This window comes from Solanum pennellii, chromosome 11 (assembly GCF_001406875.1).
Source record: "Solanum pennellii chromosome 11, SPENNV200".
NCBI lineage: Eukaryota > Viridiplantae > Streptophyta > Magnoliopsida > Solanales > Solanaceae > Solanum > Solanum pennellii.
In genome coordinates this window covers 14195470-14206407 of record NC_028647.1, presented here as the reverse complement: position 1 = coordinate 14206407, position 10938 = coordinate 14195470, and the positions used below count along the sequence as shown (strand labels likewise).

Sequence of the window (10938 nt, the reverse complement as noted above, 5' to 3'; positions counted from 1 at the left end):
TTTTCAGCCCTTCTAGATAATTAAACATTGAAAATAAAAATAAAAATAAAATATAAGTATTACAAGAACATATATATCATGTGCAATTCCACAAGTGGGGTCTGGGAAGGTTATCCCTTCCCTGAGAAGATAGAAATGTTGTTTTTGATATATCCTCAATTAAATAAAGTACATCAAAATTCATATATGTAAAACACATAGTATGTATAATTGGAGCCAAGGAGACAACATGCAATACTAAAATCGAAAGATAAAATATTTGGAAAGCAAAATTCACAATACTAGCAAGGAAAAAAAGGTAGGGGTGTGTTTTTTATTTTTTGAAAAATAATCTATTTTAGGAATACTATTTTTATTTTCAGTATTTGGTTGGAGAGAGAATACATTTTCTAGAAAAAAAACTTCTATTGAAGATTAATAAAAAAATATTAATGAACAACAAAGTATGATGAGATATTTACATGTTAAAGGTGAAAGTGATGCCTGAGTTTCGTTAAAGTGTCAATATAATGTTCAAAGTTGAGATGATTGTTAAGGTAAATGACTTTTCTTAAATAATGAGAAATACCACCATTTTTCTTGCTCCTTCGATTGGAAAACATTTTCCCTAAAAGTCAATAAACATCAAAATAAGACTTTTTTTTAAAAAAAAATAATTCAAATCATACCAAACACACCCCCTAAAGGAAAAAAACATAACTTTGAAAATGACATTTTCAATTAAAAATTGAGAAAAATGTAAAGAAAAATGACTTCCACTAAAAATAACATAATGGGTCATGTTACAGGCCATTTCAAAAAGGTAGTAAGTAAATAAAAAGGAATATAAAATCAAACCTCCTTTAAAATCATGCCTAGTAGGGCATATTGCACCCATGACAAAATTATATCTTTCAAACATCAATTGCAGTGTAACAATCCATCTTTTAGCTCTGTATGTTTGACGATCACACAACAAGTCTCTAAAGATATAATGTACTTGATTTTTTTCATATACTTGAACATGATCCACCCAAGTAACCTGCAAGAGTCAAGAAAATAGAATCAAAATAATTAGCTCTTTTGAAAATATTTAGGAAGGTATATAGAAAATTCGTGTTTACTCGTTAAGATTCAAACATATGGGACATGAACACCATAGCATGGGTTGTGTGAGCGCTCCTGCACTATACAGACTACTTTTTGGCGGTAGCATTGGGGTTTGAGGCATACTCAAAAAAAAAGTGGTTGATTACTCTACGTTTAATGATAAATAGTAAAATATGAACTCAAGCTAGCAAAAAACAACACTTGGGTCGATAGGGGGGCATCTTGGCATTGCTTAAGTGGAGTTCCACATTGTTGCATGACGAATCGTGATAGATCTGACGACTCCTAACATGTTAAAAATGGCTATTAAATTTAACTCAATCCTAAAATATAACTTATAAGTTTGTTGGAGACATTCCAAGGCTATAAACGGACAAAAAGATCATTTTCTAAACTAATATGGGGAGACTCGAAAAAAACCATGATGCACGTCTCACTTCTGATCATTTAGAGCATGACTTATCAACATAACATGAGGGTCAAAAATTGGATTAACTGAGAATAACGATAGTTTGATTCTTATATCATATTATAAGAACAATAGACATTATTATTAGTATTATTTTCCTGACCAAAGGGAGGAGGATATCCAATAGTTGATTTTGATGGTGCCAAATTTGAAACCATCACAGAAGGTCTTTCGGGAACACCTGAGATGATTTTCAGTACTCTTTCTTACTGAAAAAAAAATTGTTAAGTTAATTTACTTATAATAACATGTATATATTATTTATAATAAACATGATTTGAAAACCTAAAAGGATAAGAGTAAATAATTAAGTTTTTTAAATATATATAAATTAAATTATTTTCAATCAACTTGATCTCTCTTGTCAAGGGCGGGTGCAACTCGCAACTCATAAGCACGGGGCATAAATGAATTCAAGATCTAAACATAATTGGTTAAGACTTTTTAGGTATTTAACATTTTTTTGGTGGGGTGTGGGTGGAGGGATTTTCACCTAGTTTTTAGTACCCACATTAGGACATCCACAAATTCGGATTAACATCATGTAAGGGGTAGATGTTATAACCCTTTTCAGTTGGCATCTAAAGCTTTCGTTGTATTTATAAAATTATGGATCCAAATATAACATTTTTAAAAAAAATAAAAATCTAGTGATTTTTTTCATGTATCTATGCTTTGTGTAAAAATTATGGGATTCAATTACTCGGTGCCTATAATCAGTATCCACCTCAATAGATATTTTAAAGGTGGAATATATACATATATGTATAAAAATTGACTAAAACTTTAAAAAAAACGTAGGACACCCAAGCGCTTTTTAAGCAAGCTTAGTTCTCTTATCCATCGGTCCAATGCACTGGTCCTATATCTAACCTCCTTCATTTCGACATTCAAAGTACAACGTTGAGATAGGTGCTAAAGCCTTGAATCCCGGATTGATCAATCAGGTTAAAACCACGAATTTGAATCAACTTTTGTTATATATAAGTAATTCTTTTTAAGATAAATAAATAAATTAATAGCAAAAATAAATAAACTAAAATAAATAGAATAAGTTTAACGATTACTTGTTCCCTCAATCTTTGATTTTCCATTTTCGAATATACGGGTCCCTTCTTCTTTTCAAATGGGTGGTCTATCACACTTTGGACACATTGTTTTCTTCATTGTCTCTTTCATTGTGTTATTCTCACAAAGAAATCTTTCATTTTCTTTTCTAAGAGCATTGTTAATGGATCTCTCATTTTGAGTCTGATGAAATATATATAACAAAAAAGAATCACATAAAAATAAGATAGTATGAGTTGATAAAATGTAGAAAGAGAGAATTATAGGTACTTTTTGGACAAATAGCATTTTCCACCTCTAAAATATAGGTATATTATGATTTTGATCCTTGTAATATTTGACGAATCATATTTAACTTTTAAGTAATCAAAATTTTTGTTTCTAGTACTTTTATGTATGGCGTATGTTGTTTAAACTACTTTTAAAATTATATTATAATCAAACATTGAGCAACAATACAAATTTAACATAACACATAGATAATTATGTAATTGTACAACTAATCATTAAGTTAAATTTGTGAACATTCACAAACAAAAGGAATTTAGGTACTGAGCAAGACATTACTATTATCAAAATGAGAATTTTATAATGATTGAAGGACCAAATAAAGACTTTTATTTAAAAAATCCGTGAACATTATTTTCACCTTCCACTTTTGCTTAAAATTTTAAATTCCTGCTCAGATTTTGAACAGCATACACTTTCTTGCTCATATGAAATATATATTTCGAAGAATGTTTACATAGGTGAAAAAATTAGTCCATGTAAGTTTAATTTACCCAATTTGAACGTGTTTTGCTAGGCATATTTCATGCGGGTAAATTTGGGCAGAAATCAAGGGATAACATGATTAAAATTTTGGTTGATATTAAACTAAATATTTAGCTCAAAATAATTCATAAATGAACTTGTTAAACGTATATAGTGATCAATAACATACCTAGTGTAAATCAACGAAAGTGGGGCCTGAGAGGATAAAAGAGTACACATACATATCCTACAACTACCACGGAGGTATAAAAGTCGTTTCCGATAAACCCCCGTCTCAAGAAAATTATAGACCAACACATTATAAAGAAAGAAATACAAAAGAGAAAAAGTCTTTTCAATTCTGTAGATAACCTATCAAATCATCCTAACAATAGCCATAATAAGACAAAACAATAATAGAAGCGTAGAATTCCATAACTAATAAAAAAACTAATAGTACGACTACTAGTGTAGAATAATAAGTGAGACAACTCAACAATCTAACGAACCTCTTACCCTAAATGTGTTCTTTATAAACTCCTATCAAAGGCCTCAACTTTATTACACATATAACACCCAAAATTTCATTGCTCTATGAGTGCTCCAACTTCCCCAGTACAATGTCCTTTTCCCTCTCTTTGTTCAAGAGTTTGTGGAAGTAAGATTGCACCTCCATATGATGAGTGTCTACTCAATGAATATATCTTCAACTCGACACTTATTGTCACATTCGTATCTCAAGTTAAGGCCTAGATCCAAAATTTACAAACCTTAAAATAACCGAAATTGTTGATTTTTCTAAGTGATTTCATGATCAGTGCAGATTGAACCGCAAGGAGTTGATACAACTGCAATAAACCCATAAAACTACCAAGTAAGATCCTCATTTTTTATCTAATCATCCTTGTGATTTTTTGTTCCTGGTTGTTTCTTTTTGTTAGGTAAGACATCAGAAATGTTGATCTATAGTGATTGCTCCTTTTTCTGCTTCTAATTTGTGATTTAAACATACTAAGATGCCTACTTATTCCTATTCCTCACACCCCCCAAGTACTACAACTTATACCCATCCACATACTATGGCTTAGATCCTACCCATCTGGTCTCCTACAAAAAAGTTATCCTCCTCTTCTTGAGAATCCTCAATAACTATGGAATTCGTCATCAAATACCATACTCTTAGCCTGTACATGATAAATTTAGTTGTACAAAATTACTACTTTGTATCGCAATTTCACAAATAACGAGAAAAAACTATAATAAAAAATAAAATTTGTTAGAGTTGTAAAATTCGGTTGTGGTCTATTTTAAGCCTAACACAAATAACTTATTAATTGGATCATTTGTTGGTACAAATTATTTTGACTAGCTTCGACTTAGTTCAATCCATCCATTTAATATCGCAACATTTCCTTCATTCATCAAATAATATAGAAAACAAAAATCATTAGTTCTTAGTTGCAACACCAAATTTTCTTTGACTTTAAATTCTCAAAAATCTTTGGCAAGTTATGGAACTTGCTTGATAGTTTATGTAATTTGAATAATTTAACATGATTCTATCATTTATTTTATTGAGCAACAACTCAATCAACTTGGAGGCCGGATGATAAAAAAAACTTTAATGAAAAGAAGCTTCTTTAGTGAAATTCATATATTAGTGAGGCAAAGAACATACATCCAAATATATTGATCAATTCAACGAGGCAAAAACAAATGACTGATTTAAGAAATTGTATTGAAATTGAAAAGTTCAATCGCGAATAATTGAATTGATTGTACAAGGACAAAAAAAATAAAAATGAAAGTGGATGTAAATAACATAATTAATAAGACGAAGAATTTGTTGTATTTATTAACACATTCTAACAACTTAACCCGTTTTAGAGAAATAATTTAACAAGAGATTCACTGTCTTGTCATACACCGATCTTACCTTTATAATCACTTTTCCTAGATTTTTGAAAAAATTAATTCAAGAAATACTAATTGGTTGTTTTGCGTGAATAATAATAATAATAATAATAACAATGACAATAACAACAATAAACAATTAATTAAGTATAATTGAATTGATAGAAAAGAACTAAAGATTTAGAATTACCTTTATTTGTGTCCTTTTGTTTTGAAAACAAATCCTGACATGCTTAGGTTCAAGCTCTGCTTCTCTAGCCAATTGATTTTGTTGATTTTCATTTGAAAGTAGACAGTTCTCGAAGAATCTTCATTGAAAATTCAGGAAAAAAACTTTATTGATCATTTTTTAAAAAAATTAACCTAAAATGAATAAGTAAAAGAAAAAATGTGTCATAAAAAGCATGGTGGATTGGTACTATTTCTTCATCATAAATCAGGGTCTCACTATTTCTTCATCATAAATCAGGGTCTCACGTTTGAGCATTGGAACTAAAGCCTCCTTGTTAAGAAACGTTTTAGCCTAAAATAAGACTTAATTCCCCACTTGAATTTTGATTAGTCGAGCCTAGATCAAGTACCAGATACTCCTCCAAGATTGAGGAGCAGTAAGTACTCCTTAATACTTAACTAGAGGCCTCGATTTGAGTCTTGGGACAAAAGTTGTCACAATCCGCTAGGAATAGTTTATACCTCAAAGTGAAGCATTCTAATGTGAATCTGAACTAACCTTCCTAAAGTGGGACTTTTGAATGCAAATATATCTAGTCCAACTATAGTGAATTTTTTCAAGCGATCTTGATTAGTTAGGCCCTTAAAAGAGTATTTAGATGCAGATCTATATCTATTAAGCCTCAAAAGGGGTATCGGACGTCATGAGAAAGAGATTGTGTTTTTGGTGTAAAAATGAGAAAGAAATTGAAATTAAATAAACTCATCTACTTGTACTAAAGTTAATAATGAATAATCAAGAACAAACCGATCATTGATAAAGTTGTATATAAACAGTAGATTAATCATCCTAATAAACTATTTCAAAACCATTTAGCAACTCAATAAAAAAAATTAAAAGTAAAATCAAAAGAACATATCATCTATTAAATTTGTATGGCCATATGGAGAGCAGGAGAAAAAAGCAACACCAGAAAAACAATAAAAATTGAATATAAATTAATACACAAAAAGCACATACAGAAAATAAATTATTCTATTGCTAATGAATTTGAATTTATCACTCATGCATTTTAAGAAAATAAGATCATCTCTTTAAACAAAAAAATTAATTTTTTTTCGAATATATATGAAGGATAAAGTTCTTTAAAATAAATTTATCTTATGCTTCAAGTCATTGGATTTGTTCGATACTGTGTCTGCTATGCTTTTTTGATCCTCTATGGGAATTTGATGATTCTTCATTAGACTCTTCCCCAAGAATCTTTTTTTTTTTTGCTAATTTCTGTTTGATAAAATAAATTTACAAAAAAAACACAACAAATCAAGTATTAATCTATTTGATTTATTGTGTAAACAGTGAATTTCTATAAGAATAGCTAAAACAGAACAAAGAGAAAAGAAATATATAAGACAAAAATTTTTACATACCTTTTGATTGATGAGTAAAGATAGAGAAAAAGAAATATAAGTGGTCTATTTATATAGTAGAAAATAATTGATTGTACATGTGAAGACACATAGAATTTGATATCACAAAAAAAAATTAGGGAAAATTTTAAAGAATATAAAGTGTGAAGACAAGATAAAATTTGTGTTGTGTTTTATTTTTCTCTCACAAAAGATTTGGTTTGAGATTAGTACATATGTTTTGTTATTTATAAATGTGAAAAGGATAAATATACCGCCGAACTAACGTAAATGGTATGCAGATACCCTCTGTCATACTTTTGGACAATGGTGCCCGCTCCTGCCGTCCAAAGCCAGAGCATATATACCATTTATACTAACGGGCATACATGTGTTATAATCTTATCCGTAGACCCGATATTTATTATATATCATATTGACGGATAAGATTGTATCACGTGTTTCAATTTAGTCTTCCGTTAGAGTGAAGGGTATATATGCTATAGTTTTTGAACGATAGGGGCACAAACGACCCAAAAATATGAAGTAGGATACCCGGATACTCTTAAGTCAGTTTAGGGGTATATTTATCTGTTTTCCTTTATATATTGTCTAGTTAAATTGCATCATTATTTAGATTTCATAAAAGGACATATATTTATAATTTTCTTTCCATCAAGAGTTTATAAGTATTTTTTCAAATAGTAAAATCACAATGTTGTAAACCATATTTTAATATTTAATCTATCTAAGTACCAAAGTCGATTAAAAGAGGATAAACTTGACTGGACCTCAAAATATAAGGGTAAAAGGGTATGGTACACCTATCAATTTTGCAATTTATAGTAAAATTATACCATTCATTACAAAAGGGGCTCACATATACTCATATTATTACACAAATGACTCAAATATACCATCTTCGTCGAATAGAAGTGAAAAACTTAATTTAAATTAATTTTATTTTTAAAATTTATAAAAAAAAATCTATGTAGGTACATTTGATTTTTTTTGCAAAATTAAGCGGTATATTAGATTTTTCTCACGCATGAGTTCTTTTTTTTCCGTCTTCAATGGCATGACTCAAAATGGAAGACATGACACTCATCTATTTCCACCAAAAATAGTCAGCCTCAAACCCAACAAAGCGAATAAAAGAGGAAAGTACAACAAGAATAACATGAGCGGAAAACTTAGTCATTCTAATATAAATTAAAACTTTGTTGTCACGTTTACAAGCTACTAATATTAATACACAATTGAAAGATTAGTGCAAGTATCAATGTATTTGTCTACGGAATGGAGCAAAACATAAAATAAGAAACAAGAGGCCCATAGGGATGACCGACGATTACCTCTCAAAGTCCTTCAGAAGCCCTAAAAATTGATCAGAGCAATCACATAGACCCGAGCTTAGAACCTACCAGTGTAGAAGTAAGAGGTGAGTATTAAACAACACAATACACAACAAGAAACCTATTAAACAAAGAAAAATGATGCTAGAATATGAGTACTCATTTCATCCCATCTGAAGTGTCTATACTACAAACTGCATTAAATCAGCTCAATCTAACAATTTCACAATACACAGTTCATAAGGCTGGGCAATCACAGGCCTACAGTCATAGTTCAACAACTAACATTTATCAAGTATACCCATGTTTTATTAAACTAATTTTATATTGTATGTTTTCAATAAAACATTTCATTGTTTACTTTCTTACTTCATTAAGTTTGTGTATATCCAACCTTCTCGAGTCTTTACTCATAGCAATACCACCACATGAAAAATAACTTTTGTTGATATTAAATATGCACATCAACAACGAACGCTAAAATTGTTGAGACGACCTTGGGCGGAGTTAATCGAGCTCGCCAAATGGACATGAGTTGAAGAGCCAATGGTCTTTTTGACTTTTTAAATTAATCCCTCTAAATTCTTGCATTTATTCTCTTTCCTTTCGTTCATCCACATTTCTTTCTTAATTTCATACTTTATTTGAAATAATTCAATCAAGTTTATCATAATTGCATCTCATTTCCATCATTCCTAGTCGCCCCTATGTATCATCATTATTGGTTCTTCATCCACTCTTTGTTATTTTACATTACTCTATAAGTTTCTTGAATCCATGTTGTTAGAGTTCTAGTTATCGTTCATGATTGGGTTGTAGTAATTGCATGATTGCTTCAATTCTCTATTAAATGTTTCTCTCAGATTCGACTCAATCCACTCGCGGAAGCACAATCCTCTAAACAAAAGAGGAGTGAGATTCTTTTGTAAGGCCATCCACTATTTTATTACTGCCACGGAGCCTGTTCCAGCTTCTATTCTAGCCCCTATGATACCTAGACCCTAGGCTTCTAAATCATCTCAAAGTTGTAGGAATGCATACTATTCTTGAGGAGACACGGTTGTTCATGGATGGTATGATAAGTATATATCCTGAGATTTGGTGAGATCTTATAAGGTTTCATAAATTTGTAAAGTTCACAAAGCCCCATCACCCGTATGTTCTCACTTAGGTGAGGGAATCCTGTGATGTGTACACACAATTGTTACCAACAGGTAAGAAGAAAAAGGCTTAGCCTGACCCTATTGAAGTTGTTGAAGTTCGAGGTAGTAAAGTGAAGTGTAGCAAAACTAACATTAATAATGCATTGGAATGCATATGCAAATTTGTCACAAGTTGGCCAATAAGCTTGAAAAGACATTAGATGGGCTGAGGGGTTGTTAAGTGAGATTGCAACTCCTTACATTAAGGAGGGAGTGGTAATTGAAAAGAAGTGCATACAAATTACTATGTGATATTGGTTTTGGTTTATATGTATCTCTTTGATGCAATCTCAGAACGATTCCATCCTCCGCCATCCAATAGATGATCTGTTAGGTTTAATCATCGCTAAAGAGAGGCTAAATTTGGGTTCAATCGTTGCTTTGGAGAAAGCCATGAGGTCAAAGAAATACATACACATCATTGCGCCAAAAGACAGGTGCTTCTTTTGTGGACAAGAAGGGTATAGAGATTACCCCAACCTCAGCCTGTGATGTTTGTTAGATTGAAGTTGAGTACCTTTATGATAAGGTCAAGCAGAATAAGACAACACTGGTGGATAACTCCCTGGTTGTTTGTGTAGGATCTTTGGATGGTGAGTTTATACCTCCCACTTTTTGTCTATGCCTCAGGTACTCCTACTATTGCTACTCTTTCTCACTCTCCATTGATTCAAGAGGCTGTGTTTTGGATGGTTATTGGGTAACCTTGCATATTTTACAGATGAGCGAGCCTCTCGGCTTAAAGCACAGGTTCCCACCATGATTGACCGGACTATAGAGACTGCCTTGTACCCCTTTTTAAGGAGATATGAGGGGCATAGGGAAATATTACGAATGTATCAGAAACGTATTCATGGATTATCTGCCCGGATAAAAGAGTTGATAAAATGATGTGGATGAATCAAAATACATTTTCATGTTAGTGGATTGTTCTGGTGTCCCTGAGGACACGCACATAAAGGTTCTTGTGATCAGTACTGCAAGGCCTCAAGTTACTGATGATTCAGAGACCTTCAAGGTTGAGCAGGAGGGCATAGGTTCCGAGGAGGAGACGAGACTATAGCCCAGACGGTTAATCCAAATGCAGAGTTGTAGTACCTTGAAAAGGCCATTCTGCAGATTACTACAGAGGTGTCCCTGTTGACACTTCTATGATTGGCTCTAGTGGGTCGAAGACCACTAAAGAGCCCATTACACCTACCTTGGGGATGAGATGGGCATTGATACCCTAAATGAGGCTGCACCAGTTGGCCACACCTCTCCACTTCCCTAGATGATAGGGCAACCCTCTTACTCTCTCTATGATTTTCTACTTAATTTTGTGGCTTAGAGGACAATGTCTATTATTTTGTGGAATAGAGGGAGTTTTATTTGATTGGGTTTTAAAATTGATATATACTCTGATTTTTCATACCTCTTGGATTATAATTATAACTTGATGGTGGTTAACTTCTTATTTTGTTTGATAGTATCATTGCTTTTGTTTTGGTTTAGTTGTTTTGATTCT

General features: G+C 31.6%; 1 long non-coding RNA gene across 1 annotated transcript in view; it reads right to left on the bottom strand.

The window, feature by feature from the left end:
- Positions 1-783: 783 nt before the first annotated feature.
- LOC114074808 overlaps positions 784-10938 on the bottom strand; it is a 41339-nt gene continuing 31184 nt past the window's right edge. Inside the window, exons 2-4 of the long non-coding RNA XR_003575090.1 lie at positions 8230-8294; positions 5484-5601; positions 784-1021 (exon numbers count right to left, since the gene is read on the bottom strand). This is a non-coding gene — a long non-coding RNA (uncharacterized LOC114074808). The remainder of the gene's footprint in view (positions 1022-5483; positions 5602-8229; positions 8295-10938) is intronic.